Source organism: Lampetra planeri, chromosome 29 (genome assembly GCF_965212315.1).
Source record: "Lampetra planeri chromosome 29, kcLamPlan1.2.h2, whole genome shotgun sequence".
NCBI lineage: Eukaryota > Metazoa > Chordata > Hyperoartia > Petromyzontiformes > Petromyzontidae > Lampetra > Lampetra planeri.
Window position 1 is genome coordinate 4,671,678 of NC_136135.1, and position 15,967 is coordinate 4,687,644.

General features: G+C 43.8%; 1 long non-coding RNA gene across 1 annotated transcript in view; it reads right to left on the bottom strand.

Annotated features, from left to right (window-relative positions):
- Positions 1 to 465: 465 nt before the first annotated feature.
- Positions 466 to 15,967, bottom strand: part of LOC144728606 (uncharacterized) — a 61,710-nt gene continuing 46,208 nt past the window's right edge. Inside the window, exon 5 of the long non-coding RNA XR_013587543.1 lies at positions 466 to 600. This is a non-coding gene — a long non-coding RNA (uncharacterized LOC144728606). The remainder of the gene's footprint in view (positions 601 to 15,967) is intronic.

Here is a 15,967-nt window from a genome sequence, read left to right on the forward strand (position 1 = left end):
CACCGCCGTCTATTGCACCGGCGGTTGAACTTATGGCTCTCGGTCTGAACAGGCAACTGGACATACGGACAGTTTGTTCGTATCTCTAAAAGTTTGTAAGTCGAATGTCCGTAAGTAGAGGAGTCCCTGTGCATGAAAGCGATACGAAAAGACTAACAGGTGCCCAAACAATTTAACGTCGATTTTTTTAAATTGAGATTTAATTAAAGAAATTCACGTCAAAATTTTTGAGAGAAAAAAAAAACCGCCAAATCAATCGGTAACGAAATGCAAACAAAACCCGCTCCTATGTTGCCAGCATAATAGCCGCTAAAAGCATTACAATGCATTGCATACATCAACACACACAGGAGTCTGTATGTGGCAGGATCGATTTAAACTCAGGTGGGCACGCCGTGTCTCCGACATTGTGACGCGTTCCAAAATGCGGTGTAACTAAAAAGTGCTCTTTTTTACCTGGCGTGTGCCATCTGCTGCCGTTGATTGCTGCTGCTGCTGTTGCTGCGGTGTGGCCAAAGCACCTTGGCGTTGCCGAGTCCTGGTTGAACCCTGAGCGAGGGGCCTCCTCGCGAGTTTGGGGCTTGGCTTCCTTTGGAAGTTCTGGCCAAAAAAAAAACATAGCGCGCAAAACGCTCGCTCGCTCACTCGCACGCACGCATGCACGGCATGCGCAGACCCACGGGTCGGCGCCTATCCATAGCCAGCGCACTGTACCCCTGCGTACAGTTGCAAGCAGAACAATATGGCTCTGTAGTTCAATGGTGATGATGATAGAAAAAAAACCCACCACAAGTAGTCTTTTACCCTCCCCACCCCACCTCTCTTAGCAGGTAGGTGTGGCCACTGTCCCGTTTCAAAGTGTATTAAAATCTCAATTCTCTCACCCCACCCGTGTACCTCCCCTTTACTCATTCACCAACCCCACCAGCCAACAATGTTCTCTCCCCCCCCTCCACCCGAACCCTAACAGCCCTCCTCCTCTTCCCGTCCCACCGACAACCGCCCCCCACTCCGCACCACCACCACCCCCCCCATGTCAACTTGGAAAAGGGGTCGTCGCTCAAGGGAGGGGGAGAGTTACTGTATTCACAGCCGGACCACGCAGTGAAAACCTAAACTTTCACTCTTACTCGTGTTGTGTCTCCCTCGTCCGGGACACTTTACTAATAATGTACATTTTATGGTTTGTGGGGGGGAGGGGGGTTGTTTGGTTTCTTTCTCCGTTTCCAATTGTTTTGAATATTTAGAGCGCAATAAATAGAATAATAAATGGACACGTCGCTGATATATCACGGAACAACAACGGGCCGTGTGGTCTGTGTCCATATGCTTTCCTTTAAAATATTAATGCAGGCATGGACAAAAAAAATGCTTCGTGGTGAAAGGTTACAGTGTCAACATTCTGTGTAGTAACAAAAAAAATAAACTCTGGGGTATTTAATACTGGACATGGCTTCAAACGACAGTGCCAAAACTCCCAAGTTCACGGTGCCCATTGTTCGTGAACATGAACTAGGCCTCAAAAAAGCACTTGAAATGTTCACGATATTTTGAGCTTCTGAAATCTTTTCTGAAACACATCTACATGCTCGAGGGCTCTCGGAAAGAGACAATGGGGAACACCTTTAGGTGTGAAATACATTTCTTACAACTTTGGTCTAAAAAAAAATAATAATCTGTTGAATCCCCTCCCCACGATTGCCACACACCACATATCAATCCAACCCATTGAAATATGCCTCACAATTAAGATCAAAGCAAACTGGAACTACTTGGATCATCAAATCGTTTGAGTCACGATCACGACCCTTTGTACTGTGGATATAAACATCATTCAATAATCTTCGCACCTTTGTAAATCCGTTGCTGGATGAAGACCCCACTGCGTTGTCTGTCTGGCTGCAGGTGTTCGTGGTACGAATGGACTCTAAAAAGAGCTTCACCATTAGCTTTGCACAGTTATTTGTCCGTGTTGTTAACTTGACGGTTGTAACTGCACATGCTGGAATAATTCCAAACCAAAAAAAATATTCCAAACCTACACACAAAAAGGAAGGAAACACCCGCTTACGAATTTATCTTCCAAAATGGAGACCTCGGTGGTGTATTTGGGCAAAATCCATAGCACTTGAGAAAAAAAAAGTACAATGTTACTACATTGTGACTGCAGTGACCTCATGTTCCAAACCCATGTTTGCTTTAGTTTTTAAAAAACCCTGCCCTGTATTTACCAGAACATCGCTTTGTGTTACTGTTCGCCAGAACGTTTTAAAGTAAGTGCTTTAAATGTCAGTAAACTACCTCTTTCATTTCCGAACATTTACCGATGGCCTAAATATTAACGGACGTAAGTATGACAATCCTACTTCTTGGAAATTTCACGGAAACACATACAACGTATATTTATTTTGAAAATAGCCTTCATAACACAAAACCAACACGTGGCACATCTACACCGAAGCCTGATGACAAATAATTACCAAATCAGCCAATGAAGCATTGCAGACAGTCACACGCGCTGACACCTATAAAACGTGAACAATGTACACGTCGCGCGACAACTCAGCCACAACATCCACAGGCTCAAAGGGCAGCCAGCGTATTGATCAGGCACGGTCCTTTCACACTTTTACACCTACAAGTGTTTCCTACGCATTTGGTGAGAAAAACGGGAGTTGTGAAATAGAAACAAACTCCCCCCCCTCACCCTCTCTAACTCCCCCACCACCACCACCACGCTGTAATTCACACAGGTCCCACCTCTGCCGGGACGAAGTCTCACTTAACACTTTGCACGTGCTCGCCCTGTGCCGTAGCCCGGAATGAGTTCTCCAGAGGGGAGCTCAGAGAAAAAGGGGGGCACACGCCAGTGGTGAGGGGTGGCGGCGGGGGGGGGGGATACGGTACACGAGCCGGAGAGCTCTTCCACGCCGCAAAATATTCGACCATCAATCATCAACCTTTTTTTCCCGTCCTCCCCACCGTCGCTGACCCTGCACCCGAGGGCAGACTTGCAGCACTGTACCGCGGCCTTGATGGGGGTGAATTTGACCGGCGCAAGGGAAACTTAAGAATCAGAATATTTATTTATGACTGGAGGAATCAGATGAGCTACGAAGCTTTTAAAAAAAAAAACAAATAGATGTCAAGGAACGGGCGGGTAAAGACATTGCAAAAACAAACCAATACTAAAACGGAGGATGAGGTCTCAAACGTTGCCAATTTTTTTTGTTACTTACCAATTATTATATGAATGGGAATTAGTCACAACTAATGGGAATACGTATTTGATGCTGATGACTGGGATGCCGTGTGGTAGGCTGCTGCTGAGAGGGACCGTCACTGTTGCCTAGTTACACTCCTAATGCGTCAATTATGACCTAATTTTATAAATGTAAATCGCAAACGCGTTTTGCACGCATTTCGTCGCATTCTATTTGTGCAAGATGCAACCGTCATGTGCGGTGAGCTGCACGCCACTCGAGTATTAAAAATTACCGTTGCAAGCTGAAGCGTGGTCCGATATTACAATTTCAGAAATACTTTCAGGTTATTTAAATTGTTCCAGAATAACAATAAATTCCTAAAAAACAAACAATGCATTTTCTTTCTTTTTAAAATATCACGCGACGGCATGAAACACAAAGCACACAAAGCGCTACGGACACCGTGCCCCGGCGCACACGCGCGCACACGCGGCGAGACAGTTACACTCTGTGGCTAATGGCGATAAAAGATTATGCCGATGTCATCATTTTTTACAAACTGAAGTACACCGGAGTGCAGTGATCGAAAGTAGACCATCTCCAATTACTCCTTCAAACCTCGTGCTTCGTTTACACTTGTCCTGAATCGGTATCATTGTCAATGCATAATAGATGTGTAACACTCATAGATTTTTGGATTTTAAATGTCCTGGTGTCACGTTTACAGTTCCATATGCCGGATATGACTGTTTTGAAGGAGGTGGTGGTGGTGGTGTAATGTTTCCACAGCTGAATGTGGAAATTATTCCAGCAACTGGGCTTTTTTTTTTGCAACACGGCAATGACAGAAGATGGCATCTGTGTGTGTGTGGGAATAACGTGACCCTTACCCTTTAACTCACATTCCGTATACAGTAAGCGAGGCACACACAGACGTTACTTGTTTCCTGAAGAGGGAACATCAGAATAGATGCTGTTTTCGTGGAAAAGGGACGCACATAGATGTCACCGTCGCTATGGCAATGAAGCGGTTTTGTATATTGGGTGCACCTGTTCACAAATGTGAGAGCTGTGCACTATATTTAATGGCTAGAGTATTGCATACAAACTTTGCGAAGTCACTTTTTTTAAAAACCTGCCACGGTTGAAGCTTTGATTTGAAACCTAATCCAATTTTGCCATTCTAATGCGGCAGGCAAATCGCCACAAATTGCACCGCTCATTGAACCCATCTTCCCCCACTTAGACACGTTAAAGATCCCTCGCCTCTTGAGAAGAACAGACCATTCATGGCTGAGTTAACCACCTGCTTATTAAAGCAATTTTCCCACAGAACAAAATCGCCTTCCTTCTATGCTAAAAAGCAAAAAATTGGAGGACGATTTATAAACCGGTTTAACAGATATTTTGAAACGGAATCTTTTACAGTAGAATTGTACATGTCTGTTAGAAGCTCAACTTCTTAATTAGTTATTTTTTTCTCGTGTTAGTCGTAAAATAAAATACTTCACAGCCTGATTTTCCCATGAGCCTGTGCTTCTCTCATGAAATGTAAACCGCTGGGATGGCAAAACTGCCTCGTCCATAAGATTAAAACTAATTTCGAATTGAAAGAAATAAAGTAAGCCGTCTCAGATTATGCCCCCTTTATCTTATATTTATAAGTCTACCTATTCATTTCAATATTTATAACATTAGTATCATTGGATTACAGTTAGGCGTATCACAGCCTGCTAGAAGGAATGCACGAAGTAAAATTTTAGTTTAATTTCACATTTTCTTGGAAGGAATCATTCCCTTAGGGAAATGTTCGGCAAAGGAAACATATAAGCAGAATGTTTTTTTTATTCTTCTGAGAAATCCAACGCATTTTATTCTCTCATTTTTCATCGTAGCATTCTCACTAATTTAGTTACAATGTATGAGTTGCGACATAAGGGGCTCCCACCCCCTCTCTCTCTATCCACAACCGTAAAGGGAACGAGTGTTTTATCTACTGTGAAAGTGGCTCCAATTGACAGCCCTGGTCAGACTTTAGAAACGCGACACACGCGTCAAAGAAAGGGCGTTAAACAATGCTTGTAATCTGCCTTTTCTTGTGCTAATCAAACTGTCCCCTCCCATTCAATTAGAGTCGAGTGAATTACTCTCCCCCCCTCCCCCGTGTAGGTAAACACCCCATCTCCCGCTGTGCAAAAACAAACACGGGGGGCAGCACGAATGAACAGGATGCTTTGCTTAGCTTCATCGATAGCCTCCTGCTGGTATATGGCAAGGGGAGTGGGGTAGGCGGGCAAAGTGGAAGGGAATTGAGTGAATGAGGGCGGGGTGGATCAGTGGCAAAAGTGACTGGTGGAGGTGGGGGGGTCGAGAGTTCTTCTCAACTAATCCTTGCTACTTCGTGACTTTACCAAAAGAACCAAGAAGATGAATCCCTGCAGTCACGAAAGCTTTAAATCGAAATGTAATCCTTGCTAAGCGGCCCGGTGGAAATTCGCGTAGGGGATAGGGCGAAACACTTGTAATCTATGGAATCAATCGGTGGCATCTTTTATTTAAAAGTCAGATGACAGGAACCCAAAACTGAAATAGGGTGGGTGGGTGGGGGGGGAATCAATTTTAGAAATTAATTAACGGAAGGTGAAAATAATACAATTGCAATCGTAGCGATAACAACAATAGGTTAAAATAAAACCGTGGATATTTGCTTGAAATAATGAAGTACTATTACGAACACAACCAGCAATAAACTAGGCGCTTCTGAAAACAGCAACCGCCAAAAAAACGACGATGTAAGTGTAACGGAACTTACCAAAAACCGCTGAGTCTCTGTGCGTGTTCCAGATTCTCCTCCCTTGGTGAATAGACAAGCTTGAACTATTTTTTTATTACTATTTTTATTTTTTGGCCAGGTAAAGGCTCCCTGAACTACATAGAGCTCTTTTTCAAGAAGTGACTTCGCCACAAATTATAGCTGAACGAAGTGAGATAATCACGTGGAAATGTGTATCAGCCTAATGCTCTCTAGAGTCTAAACGCACGTTGATTCTAAACGTGGAGGGGAAAACCGGAAAACCCATGCAACTATGGGGAGAACGTGCAAACTCCAAATATACAGTAGGCGTCAGGGTCGGGATTTAACCCACGACCTCCTGGACATCAGGCGAGGTAGTTGACATCTCACAGAGGCCCTCGATTTGGGGTCACTCTTGGGACCTGCTTGCTCTTTCACTTGCTTCCCCAGAATTATGTTTCGTTTGACGAATCCTATTCATGGAACTAAAGTTTCTATTATCTTTATTGTTTCAAACAAAACTTAGGGACACTTAGCGTTAAAAGGTTCATTAAACAATGAATAACCCATACTACTACCGTTGAACAGCTTAGTTTTTTACATTAATTAATTTTAGTTAACTTAAAAGAGCTGAACACAGGCGCTTGCTCGACAAATACCTTCGCAAAATGTGCCATTTGGCTTGGACACAATGCTTCGAGTTATGATGGCTAATAGAGCAACACAAGGATGAGTGTGGCCAGTAACTACATGCCAGACTTGCTGCTCTCTCTCCAGTGCTGATGTAGACCACACTGCACCAGATAATTATAGAAGGCTGTGTCAACCAACCTATGCAAGACCAATGCCAGGTTCAGATAACCATATGCCACAGATGTGCACTGCCCGACACTGGACCACACATCCCGACAAAGACAAATGACCGCCCCCCCCAATGAAGCCTACACAGACGTTTTTTGGGAAGTTCAGTTAGCGAACACCTATGCCAGAACAGCGAACGACGGGGGGTGGTGTGATGATAATGAATCGGGCCACTTTTGTCTCACCAGTACCGGCATTTACACACCACACTAGGGACTAAATCTAAGCTGAGTTGACCTCGCAAAGAACCAGAACTGGTTCAGATATTAATTGCCGCTGATGTTATGCATGGTCGGGACTCGAACTCAGGTTGACGAAGTTCGAAGCACAGTGTGAAAACTACGATGCCACTGTTCGCCACGCAGCCACGCAGCCACACACACGCACGCGCACACACGTATACACACACACAGACTATGGGCCCCCTCTATTGGCTGCAATGGGTATTAGATTAATCATAACCAGAGCATCATCATTGATTGGCATGTGTGCAAGGTTCATTTTTCTCTCATGGCCTTTACTTCTCAATGAAAGGAACTAGATATTTTGTACAAGTGGTCAATCTGAAGGAAAGTACCTTGACTGGCAATCAGTAGCAGACAAATTAATATTTTTGTTACAATTTTTATTAAACTAAACAATTATTCTACTAGATAAGGCCCACTAAGCTATATAGTGCATTTTTATAAGCGACACGGCCACAAAGCATAGCTCAAGAAAGTGGCTTATGTGGAAATTTATAGCAGCCAAATACCCTAAACACGTGTTTCTAAGTGTGGAGGGGAAAACCTGAGGATTTCCCAGAAAAATCCACACGACTATGCGGAGAGAGAGACAGGGAAACTTAAAATATACAGGCGTCAGGGTGGGAAATTAACCCAGGACTGCCTGTATACCAAGCAAGGCAGTGAACATCTCACCACCGCGGCGCCCTAAACCGCCTTAGGGATCTTACCAAGTTGCCGAGAAAGCGCCGGTCTCGTCAGACCTGGGGAAGCTCAGCAAGGGTTTGCGCCTGGTTAGCGCTTGGATGGGTGATCACCATGCGCAAACGGCAGGTGTAATAGGCATTGTGGGCAGCAGAGGGCAGTGTGGCAGTGCACTCCTCTTAATCCTGACAACAAATCCGAACTGACTGACCGGCGCGGTGATGTCGGTCAAATATCCCGCGTGCAAAGGCGTGGGGGGGGGAGAGGCCCTCATCCAAGGTTGGATTGACAAAACCGAGTTGTTCACACGCGTACAATTCAACTACAAGCTGTACAACCACGCCGTCTCCAGCGTTGTAAAGCGCAAGCTCATGGCGATTTGAGGACCCCCCGCTACAAGTGACAACCCCGACTTCGTCAACCGTGTTGGCCGCTGTAACCTGGTGTCGTGGCCAAATCATCAGTTTGTTTGTCCCTCCCTCCCGCCCCCTCCCACCTCCAATTAGCACGGTTGGGCTACGTACGGTGTGAAAGAAGTTCAACGCAGAAACATACACACGTGGCGGTGAACTTTAAAGTCGTGCACTTCAATGCAATATTACACTAATGGTGCCGAGTGTTTGCTGTTGCTGACTTCAAGAGAATACATCAAATTAAAAACTGTCTTATATCTGCTACTGGTTTATCGAGTTGCCAGCACGTGGGTCAAACGGTACCAGAATTGTTTTCAAAAAGGCATCAAATAAGACATGTGCTATTGTAGTCTACTGGTAAGCCAGTAGATTTCACATATTACTGGCATTTCTCACAAAAGCAGTGCCAGCAATATGTGAAATCTGTACAGCAAACCTTCGACTTCAAATACCACATGTGGTCCTAATCCACCGCAGCGATCACACGATGAGAGAGGACACTCTATTCTAACTCAGTTTGTTTGGTACAGCGTACATGTACATTTTAAACATGTATCAGAATATACAGACAATTTTCAATCCACTGCTGGATGAAAGTTTCCGATGCTATGTGGATCATGGGCATTGATTGACCAGACTTCACCACGCCGGTTGATGCAGGTTGAAGGTGGAAGGCCAAGGACCATCTCAGACGTCACTCATGATTAGCCGTGGTTGTTGAATCGAATTCATATTTGCCAAGTTCACGGCGCAGTAAGCTAACCACTAAGCGAACGCTCCTCCCACAAAGCAGGCACATATTTTGACAAACCAAAATTTCACATTTCATTTTATGGAAACGTAAAATAATTGTTTAACGATAACCGATTACATTTTAAGCATCCTCTAAGGTCGGTGATTTTCTAGTGGCAGAGGTAACGGTTGGTTTATGCGACGGACAGATTATTATACAACACGCTTTAATGAGGCTTTCGAGTTACATTGCTGGAGCGTGTAAGCGCGGTTTTGTTGTTGTTGTTGTTGTCCCAGTAGATCTATCTTTTTGTTCAACAACCTCACAGCTGTGCTTTCTCAAAGCGTTCCAAAAAAGAGTAACAAAGTTACCAAAACGTATCAAGTGTCTCGCTGTCCAAACACGATCATGCACGAGCACGCCAACAAAAACGCGTATACGCAGATTTGTACTTTTTGCGATTAATCAGGTGGCATTACAAAATCTTACAAGACATTTCAAAGTGATATATAGCTGTATAATGAGTGTACATGAATCCGTTTTGGAAAGAGCCTAGGGTAATTAAGCAAGCGTAAACAATTTACCGAGCATAATAATACCACTCATGACTGCAGGGTTTGATTGAATAGCCATATTCTTTTATGGAGCAGCGGATGCAGTGTTCAGCAGACTGCATTATGCGCCTGGGAACCCGAGTTTGATTCCTCACAAAGGCTAACAAAATCGACGAGTGACATCTGAAACCGGTCCTTGGACCCCCCCCCCATCCCCCCCCCATCTTTAACGAACCCCAATGACCAGCATGGTGAAGTATGGTGAAGCAACTCACGGTCATACATTGTGGGGAGGCCTTCATCCATTCATTTGGTGCGGAGAGGAGTTCATCCAGCATGAGATAATTCCTGGGTATCGAAGCAAAAGAGCTTTACAGCTCATCGGATTCCTCCAGTATAAATATTCTGAGTCTAATAATTACGCACGTTGTGTAAATAATACATCTCAAAAAATGTATTGTTAAAATTATGAAGCGACAGTAACACCAAGAGAGACGCTCCATCGGTTTTCTACACATGCCACGTGAAAAGCAAAGAGCAAATGTGTGATGACGTTTTAACACGGCGATGCAGAGCAGTAGCTGTGTGGTATACGCCTAAATTACACAACAAATACCTCGCATTTACTTCATCAATGTTTGATTAAACTTTAAAAAAAATGATTTATATGGCAGTTCTGGTAATGCGTGGTGGGTGGGTGGGTGGGGAGTTTGTCTTTCATTCCAACTGTTAACCATCTTTGAATGTCAAAGTCACATAATTTTTAAAATATCTAAACATGTTCATAAATTGTAAACTTGATGAAAAGCCAACGTATCACATGACATATGCCAGTGAGAGAATATGTGGTTTTGATTAATCTATAAAAGCACACGATTTTAATGGTCTTAAGTCATTTTCCCTCGCCCCCTCCCAGCCAGATGTTTCCTGCAAGAGTGGGGTTTTTTTTATTTTTCGCAATTGGGTGTGTCACGTAAAAAAAAATTGCACACGCGGGACAAACAATACGCGGAATATACAAGGCCTACTACACACAGCAGCGTGTCCCATTTAATCCCATGTTCTGAAATGACGCGTAACTATTCAATTTGCCACACGCCGGCTTTAAGTACGCATACATAATGCGTTACAGTCCCAAACATCAAAATACTCACGCTGACAACTGCGTACGCAGACCGCCGGATATTTTAGCAAACCCGAGTATACGTGTCTATGGGACCTTTAAGCCAGTTTCAAAGTATGGAAAATAAGAATAGAATATTACCCTTTCTGGAAATAAAACAGCTGTTAAGATGTTCAAACACCAAATAGATACCTTTTTGCAAGGAATCAATGCTGCATTAACCATACATACTTGTGGCAAAACATGTAATAAAATATGCTCTGATAATATATGCATTGTCGTTCAAACGGATTGGCCTACAGGAGAGACAGACAGCCTTCTTTATGGCCCAGTCTCACCAGTGCCTGACCAGAAAACGCCAAGAACAATCAGTTTCAAAGACGTTGCATGTATTATTATCAGAGCAATATTTGTTCACCTTAAGCGCGTGTGCTTAATGCTGCCTTGATTCCTTACAAAAGGTTTCTATTTTGTGTTTGAACAGCTTAACGCCTGTTTTATTGCCAGCAAGGGTAAAACCTTCTTATTTTTCATAATGAGTACACGCGGTGGCCAAAACAACATTTGGTTACACTGTTACGCGTCGCGTAACGTAAAAACGATTAAATAAACGTTATTAACCCTGGAGCTGATGTTAACAAACCATTACTTAATTTTGACCAGCGGTGCGCGCAATAGCTGCGGAGTTATCTGTTAACAATTGCTTGCATTTTTTGTAATAGAGGGTACCCACCGATGAACTCTGCAGAGGAGATTTACAAGGAGGCCATATGATTTCACGACTGGGTAATTTTAGTGGGTCTAGGTAAATTTCCAGATACATATGGTCATGGCGGCATGATACGATGGTGTCCGCTCTTGCAAATGCAGTCGTGTCATCAGACCTTTTTGACCCACGAGTCAGGATACAGAAAACCACCTCTGAAGGACAACGCAAAATTTCATAGTGTTCCCCAGGCACAATGACGTCCCTTGCAATGAGACAGGGAAGTGGGATTTTTTTGTCATAAATCAGCAAACTTTGAAATTGGTAGCCGGCTGCACTGGACATCACATTATTTTTTAATGGTTTAAAATTGCATTACATTTTTTTTAATATATAGAATTGTGTTGCATACATGTAGGTACACCAGAGGTCGCAACCGGGTACCCGATACCCGTACCCTACCCGATACCCGGCTACCCGTACCCGGCCGGGTACGGGTACGGGTAGCCGTTTGCGACCCTGGTGCGGCCGGGTACGAGTACGGGTAAGGAATCAAAACCCGTTTGCGACCTCTGAGGTACACACAAGTGTACTTAATTCAATCCATTGCACTTGTCCTGGCATGGCACAATATTAAACGTTGAAAATAAGCATTATGGCAACTGTAAATAATCCCCATTCTGTTCCTTGTAATTGGCTTGGCGCATTTAATTAATGGCTGCTCCTGGTTAATTGGCAATGCTTTAATTTTCGACAACTGTAAATATATTGCATGGCTGTATTTCTGGACAAAAAAAACGGGCACTGTAGTTGATTCAAAAGTCAAATCCCACCCCCCCCCCAGCTCACTCGCACACATACCTTCACTTGTAAAAAGTATGTTATTGTAACGTGAAAACTAAAAAATCCTTCGCTCAAATTACTGCCATGTGTTGCTATTGAACGGGGTTAAAGTCTCCTTGGGCCGTCAAGTGACTCAACAGACAGATGTCTGTACTGACCTCTTTTGGTCCTATTCTAAGAGCCAGAACAGCTCCGTGTTTTTCTCCCCCTCCGTGTTGTTAGCAGATTGTGTCCTCCTGCAGCTGTCCACTGTTTGACCTCAGCTGGCAATTAGTCATAACAACCTTCTCCAGTATGTCTTGAGTAATCGGCGCTTACATCACCGGCGACCAGTTCAATACAAATGATCCCATCTGAAAGGCGCTCTGTTTGGTCTGGTAAAAAAAGCCCTCTCTCATTACTTCAAGCCAGCAGGTTTAAAAAAAAAAGTCGTGTAGGCCAAAGCCCTGGAACTTGCCGTAAATAATTGCGAGGTTTCAAGACCAGGACCTTTCGCTTTTGCCAATCGTAAAATATAATTAGAACTCACAAACTTTGTGTGTAGTGATACGGCCTTCGCAACACACGCTTTTTTATGTTTGGCTACAGTCAACGGAAGAAGGGCAGGTAACGGTCTGTTGGGGCCACAAAATAAACATATGAGGCAGTCGCCTATCAAACTACAGCTACACAATATAACACGATCACATTAGTATCTCGTGCCAAATTTAATTACGAAATGTATTTCTTTGCTTGCTTCCCCCCCCCCCCGACACTAAAACTTTAGTAAAAACGTGCTTCGTTATCTGGCTGAACGACCGTCAATTGAAAAGTAGCGGTTCAACCCGAGAAAACAATAATGATAATAATGATTAGCTTCCAGATAATAGAATAGTGCATGCACATGGCAGAGCAGGTGACTGAGACAAACGGGCTTTGGAAGGAAGAAGCTCGGTCTGCAATTAACGCATCGGAAGCTGCGTCCACAGGTGCGGGATGTCGAGCGGGCGTTGGAGTTCACCGTATCCTGGAGGAGCCCTTCACGTCAATCACCAACGCCTGGCCTCCCCCACTCCGGAGCACCCACCGCCACCACCCAACCTCCCTCCCTCTCTCTCGGGCTACCACTTGCTCCATCTACAGATCCAGCATCATTACCAAGGCAGGCAGGTGAGAATGAGGAGAGTGGGGCTAGCTGGGGCTGGTCGGGGGATGAGAGGGGGGGGGGGTATGGAGGGAGGGGCCGGAGGAGGGAGGTGGTGGTTGGGGGGGTGTTTTGGCTATTGGGAGAACGCTGGGAGTGTTTTGTGTGGGCTGTGATTTGGAGGAAGGGTGGCTGGGAATGGTAGCAAGTCGGGCGGCGAGTGTGCGTGTGTGTGCGCGAGTGTGTGTGTGTGTGCGCGCGTGTGTGCGTGCTTGTGTGTGCGTGTGTGCGTGTGTGTGCGCGTGTGTGCGCGTGTGTGCGTGCGTGTGTGTGCGCGTGTGCACTGCGTGAGCCTCCCTGCTGTGCATAACCTTGTTGATCATTAAAAAAGGAGGACTCTTTTGAACCATGCAAACCCCACACGGTGGTAGGCATGGTTTAGTGTCAATTAGGAATCAAGTCCAAGGTTAATGTCTACTATGCATTGAACGTTTTAAGCCATATTTTGCAATAAATCGAAAATTAAGCGTTATCATTTTTATTCATTTCACGTTAAATTAATTTCATGACTTTTGATCAAAGCTTTGATTTTCACCTTTCATATTTTGTTTGTTTACTGATGAATTTATTATATATTTTGTCGCTTAACATTTAGTCTCCGCTGCCATATAAATACATGTGAGCAGGCAGTGTGTGACTCGTGATAATGCGATCGCAGCATTGCCATGGCTACAAACAACAATTCATATCAGTTGGAGCTCAGCCCTGAGTCACCGTTGTGGCTTAATAAGCTGCCTTTGTGTTGCTTGAATGCTTGAATTTTAACACATGAAAGCCAGCGCAGCAAGTCAGACCTAAGCTGTTCAGATGCTAACCGCAAAGCAGAAAACACGGATGTGGAATAATTGTATGGACATTTCTTGGATGACATTTTGAGTCTATATTTTTTTGGTTTATCCATTCCGCCCCACCAAGCAGTACAATATTCATCTTAAGCTGGTGTTGAGATTTGTATTTTATAACCGCAAAAAGCAACACAAATGCAAGTGTTATCTGCATGTTTGCCAACTATACAAAATTTTATTTCAGAGCGATATTTTCTAAAAGGGATTCTTAACGTGCTATATGACATGATTTGAAACTATAATTAAAATTTGGCCATCATTAATTAGAAGCTGTGCTATAAATCTTCACGTAAACTATGTACAACTCATTTCTAAATTTAGGATGGGGTGAAGAGATGGTGCAGTGGTAAGCAAGCTGACCTATGACCTTGGCAAGGTGAGTTATTCGGAGCCACGGCTAACATTAGTGGCGAATGGTATCTGAAACGCTCATGGGCGCTCACCTTCACCAACCTGCACTGACCAATGCGGTCAAGCAATCCCCATGATTGACAAGCTGTCGGGAAACCTTCATCTAGCAGTGGATTGATGAAGGGCAGCATATCATTGACATTAAGAATGAGATAAATTGTAGACAAGAGGAGTGGTTTTTTTTTTGTACAGATCTAGTAACTGAGATTAATTCCAAACGATATCCACATTTAAAAGTCTGCTTAAATTAAATCTCCACACCTTCTGCTATGTATCCCAAGTCGTGGCCAACATAAAGAGTTTGGAACAAAAAATAAAATATAACTCTTTTGATGCCTCCGATTTCTTTTAACGTATAACCTGAGATTGGCAACAAAAAACTACTGTCAGAATCAGACTATTTATTTATCCTAGAGGAATCTGATGAGCTATGAAGCTCTTTTTGTCCAGTAAGGGCGGGTGAGCAAGTCACAACAACAAATACAAAATGATACACGGGCGCCACAGTGGCGAGATGTTAACTTCCTCGCCGGATATGCAGGAGGTCGTAGGTTCGATCCCAACTCTGACGCCTGTATACGTGGAGTTTGCGTGTTCTCCCCGTGGCCTCGTGAATTTTTCTCCGGGTCCTCCGGTTTTTCCCTCCACATTTAGAATCAACGTGCGTTTAGAGCATTTGGCTTCTGTATAATTTAAACATGATAAGCCACTTCGTTTAGCTTCCATTTGTGGCCAGGTTGCGTCCGAATAAGAGCCATATAGCACAGTTGGCTTTACCTGGTAAAATAAAAATAGTTAAATTCTAGATTTGATGCTTTCGTGACTGTAAGGATCCATACTCTTTGGTTTTTTCGGTAAAGTCACGTAGGTTAAAAAAGAAAACAAATAAATTAAATCACGACGTTTCGGAGGCAACACAAGCCTCCGTCTTCAGGTGGAACCGTCACAGCAAAATTATCAAAAAAACCCAAGAGTAAAAATAGTTTAGTTTAGTTTAAAAGATAAACAAGTAACTATAAATGTCGGAGCAGGAACACGTCAGCTCTTGGTTGGTGCTCGCAAGGTATAAGGAAGGCCCTTTGAAGATAACATTCTCTAGTCACATCTATCCCTCTCAACAACAGCAATCTAACGCAATGGCCTGCACCACTGCGGAACAAACCAAGTCTACCATAATGTAAACGCCCTGACCGAAAATCTACTTTAAGCACGACAAGCAAAGGGTCATCAGCAGAAGCATATATCCGCGTGACAATTTTGTATGGAAGAAAAGAAAAAAAAAATGCTTGTGAAATAGAAAAAAAATATATCGCGAATGTAGATTTACACAGGCAGGCTATTGGCCTGCACATTCTCCTCATGTGGA